This window comes from Merops nubicus, unplaced genomic scaffold (genome assembly GCF_000691845.1).
Source record: "Merops nubicus isolate BGI_N331 unplaced genomic scaffold, ASM69184v1 scaffold31764, whole genome shotgun sequence".
NCBI classification, from domain to species: domain Eukaryota; kingdom Metazoa; phylum Chordata; class Aves; order Coraciiformes; family Meropidae; genus Merops; species Merops nubicus.
The window spans coordinates 25,413-29,967 of record NW_008605453.1 but is presented as its reverse complement, the minus strand read 5'-3'; positions in this window follow the sequence as shown (position 1 = coordinate 29,967).

Sequence of the window (4,555 nt, the reverse complement as noted above, 5' to 3'; positions counted from 1 at the left end):
AGGCAAGCTCCACCAGGCACTGGGCTCTGGGAAGCAAAAGGAGGCAGGGAGAGGGTTGCAACTCGAGACAAAGCTGGGTTAATTCACCATGGAAGGGTTTTTGTCTCCCTGTTTCTCGCTTGTCAAGGGCAGATCCTGTTTCTTCCCCTTCCCCAACCTATCTGTATTCTGAGCTCACGTTGGGCTGGGGGGGACAGAGCAGCTCAGCCTCATTTTCTTCCTCTTTGCTTCTCTGGCTTGCTCGGAGGCAGAGCTGTGATTTATCTGGTGGCTCTGATTAATTATGCCTGATGAAATCTCCCTGTTTGTCTTGATCTTCCTTCTGTGGGTATCAGTTCTGGTTATTGATGCACAAGCTGGTTTTGGAGTGGTTTTTCCTGCAGTGCTTATGAATGATGCTGGTTGTGCATCCCTCTCTTTGTCATCCTCCAAAACAACTTTGGACCCTCCTGATCCCTGCCCCAGTGAAGGAAGCAGTGCCTGGGTTTGTCTTCTGTCCTAAGGCACCCCGGCCATATCCAGTGGTCATGAAGTGGGTGGGTATAACTTCAGACCCACCTTTCACCAGGTCTCAGTGATGAAACCAGCAGGGAATCAGTTTAAACCCACACTAATTAGCTCTTGGCACAGTGGGCATCAAAATGCTGGGAAAAGAGAAAGAGATGTGGGCAGCAGGGCTGTAAATAGGTGTTAAAGTCTAGGTTGGGATGCCCTCCCTAATGTTTCTAACATAGAGCACTCAAGGACTGGCCCACAGAGAGGTGCTGGGTTCATGAGCTGTCCCCAAAATCATCTCTTTGGCCAGCATGGGATCATGCTGTGAGCCCTGGAGGTATTTCCTACATCCACCCCTGCTTGGACTGCCCAGATCCTCACAGTTCCTTTGGGGACTGATGCCCCTTCACCCAAAGGACTCACCCAAGGGAGCCCACGGGCCAGCTGGGAAGCAGGGCAGGGGGTGAGGGCAGCCACTGTAGTGCCCAGAAGTCCTCAAAGAGTAGAGACCTTGGAAAACTGAGGACTTGAGCTGGTTGGGGGGGGTCTCACTCAACTGGTTGTTAACTCCTGCAGCCAGGAGGGTCTGCAGTCCCTTCTCCTTGGCAGGGAACAACAAGGCAGAAATGTTGTCCCTGCCCACGTTTGGGTAGCCCATGGACACCCAGCCAGAGCCAGGCTCTTCTCAACCACCCACCAGGACCCTGAGAAAGCACCTGGGGTGTGTGATCTACCCCAATTAGATTTTAACCTTTTCAGAGGGAAAAAACCTCAACACCCAACCAGCAAGGAACTCCAAGGCTGGGTTCATTTAGGGATCCCTCCAAACGTGCCCACGCACACAGGGGCAAATAAATAAGTGATCAGGGGAAGGTTCCTTCAGTTCTGCCAGGGTTTCACCCCCAGCTTGCTGCTGGAGACTGGAGCATCTCCTGAAGAAGGTCAGGATTTGGCTCAGACTCCTGGCAGGCATCAAGGGGGCTCAGGAGCTGCTCCTTTTCTCAGACAAAAGATCAGCTTTGGAGGAGGGCTTGGGGATTGGGTTATTTCCAACAGTGTCTGTTAAATCCTCTCCTTTTCCTCGTTTCTTGGGGCTTACAGGAGAAGGAGGGTGGTGGGCAGTGTCCCCATAAGGTGAATGCAGCCTGGATTTGGGAGAGAGTGGTAAATACTACAAGGACCAAAGCATGCAAGGAGCCCTGGAGCTTCATGCCAGCCCCACCCCTGCCCCTCTGTGCTGGGGAATCCTGTGTCTCACCAGTGCTGCTGCACTCAGAGCTCCACTGCTAACTGGGAGAGCCCCAAAGCTCTGCTGGGGTCACTCAGATCTCCCCCAGCCACTGTTCCTCCAGGGGATTTGGAGGTACCAGAACACTCCCAGGCTCATCTCAGCCTGCTTGGGCAAAATGCTGAGCAGCAAGGAGACGAGTAAAAGGCAGAGATGGTTGGTGAAGCAAACTGGGGAGGAGGAACCTTCCTGGCTTCTCAAGGATCACAGTTGCCACCAGCATCTTTGAAGAAGGGAGCAGGACATCCTTTCCCAGAAAAAAAGCTCAGACAAGGTCTCTCTGCATGCAGAGATGAAGAAGGGCAGAGGATTCCCTCAAAAGAGTGTCTGCATCCCCAGCAACCTTTGAAAAATGGTCTTTGAACAGGAGAAAAAGGTGGAGAAGCTCCATGCAGTGGGTGGATCTTTATAAGTGTGCAGGTTTGTGTCCCACAGCTCCTAGGATTCTCCTATCCACTCATACAAGAGTCCCAGATAATCCTGTAACCCTCATTTCTCCTCATTTCTTCCCTTCCTCTCCCAGGGGCAATACTTCCACTCCCTTCTCCATCCCCCTGTGCCCTACCCATCCTTGGCTCTCTGGCTGTGGATACACCACGCTCTGGCCACCTTTGGAGCTTTGCAGGTGCTGAGCCAAAGGGCAAGCAAGAGGCACAGACCTGTGTGGTTGTGTAAGCCCCTTTCTTTGGGAAATCCAACCAACACCAGCATTTCAGAGCCTGGGGTTGGCTGTCGGCCGTGGCGTGGCTTCATTTCCTCCCAATGTTGCTATGTAAACACTCATCAGTTCAAATTATTCAAATCACAGCTGTCAGGCATGGAAGCAGCATTAATGAGGGGAAAGAAGGAACAGATCAGCAGAGCAGAAAGTGTCCTTTGGCTGGAGGGAGGTGGCTCCTGTCCAGCACATGCAGCTCACAACCCTTCCTCTCCTGCAGCCCTTGGAAATCTCTCCTCTTGGGGAGGAAGCTCTGGGCCAGGTTGTCTGGCCCCAGGGTTCCTGGCTGGCTAAACACGAGGGGATAGTTCCTTTTTCATGGGGAATATTTCCCTTTTCATGGGGAACATAAGCACCCCAGGGTCTGACTCCCATGTGAGATGTCCCAGAGATTGGGAGGGCTCTGTCCTGCTCTGCCACCAGACATCCAGCTAGTGCAGGACTTCCTTGGAAGTTCTCCTACTGGAAAGGGAGTGCAAGCCTCTGCTTTATCCTTTCAGTGCCCCTGGGCAGACTCCTGATTCGTTTAACTCATTTCCAACTCCAGCTAAGCTTCATCAAGGCCCTCTCAACACCTATGGCCCCAGCCATGGCCGTGGTGGTTCCTGGAGGCAGCCTCACCCCAGGTCATGGTGCCTGACACAGCCTGGGCTCAGCTCTAGGAGAGGAAACAGCCTCAAGTTGCCCCAGGGGAGGTTGAGGTTGTCCCTGAGGAACAATTTCTTGCCCTGGAGGGTTGTCCAGGGCTGTGCCAGGCTGCCCAGGGCAGTGGTGGAGTCCCCACCCCTGGAGGGGTTTCCAAGCCGTGGGGATGTGGGGTGAGGGACACGGGGCAGTGGGGACCTGGCAGGGATGGGGGATGGTTGGACTCAAAGCCTAAACAATTTTATGATTCTAAAACTCAACTGGACATGGCCCTGAGTGTCCTGATTTAATTAGACCTGCCCTTAGACTGTGCCTAGGATGAGATGAGCTCCAGAAGTCCCTTCCAACTTGAACTATCCCATGGTTTTCATTTGCTGCTGTAGTCCAATCAACTAACTACTACCAGTCACCAGGTCAAGACCAAGTTCACCCCTGGGGGCTCCAGCCAGAGGGTATTTTTTTTTAAATGAACTTTTGCAGATAGTTTTTGAACGTTGGTGATGCAAACCCCTGAAATAGATGTGAACCACTCACCCAGAAATGTCAGTGCAGAGCCTTGCAGGAGGCTCCTCAAAGGGGAGGACGAGGATCTCTTGGGGGCTGCTCAGATTCAGCCTCTTGGAGCAATTTTCAAGAGTAAACCAGGCTCTGAGGAGGGGCAAATCGACATCATCCCATGGAAAGCTGCTGGTCTGAGGAGCAAGCCAGCCAGGAATCACCTGCATCCAGCCTGACATCCAACTGCAGCATCTGCTAAAGCAGCAAACCATCAAGTCAGCCCCTGAAGCTGGTGTTTAAACTGTCTGGAAAATATCTCAGCCACTAAACACTTGGAGTTGTTAGAATAAGGTCAGACTAAGAGAAATGATCCCTGGGAAAGGAAGGAATGAACTCATCCATCTTCAGCCTCAGGAAGAGCAATTTTAAAACCTTGGAGGGGGAGGGATTTCAGGTTTGGCTGGAGCACAATGCACCCAAGGTGTTTGGGTTTCCCTCTTTGCTTTTCTGGCAGTCCTGTTTTCCACCTGTCTGGCCCAGAAACGTGGAAATTTCGGGTGTTTTGCTTTGTGGCCCTGCTCTTTGAAGCCCTCCTGCTCTGAGGTATGAACAAATCTATCATGCCCACCTTTGCTTCAAAGGCAGCAGCCTTTTCAAGGTGTTTGCCTGTTTGGTCTCCAAGCTCATGCAATTCAGCCTCCAGCTCTTTGTCTGGTCAGTTCTTACTAACAGGGCTTGGGGGTTGGGTTTAGAGGGATGATTTCTCCCAAACAAGAGGTCAGAATTAGCTGTGCTGGGCTCCAGCTTTCTCCTGAGAAGAGTGGGTCCAGTCTTGTTCGACACTTTCACCATGACCTGGATGAGGGGATGGGGTGGACCCTCAGCACTGGGAGGAGTGGCTGACACACCAG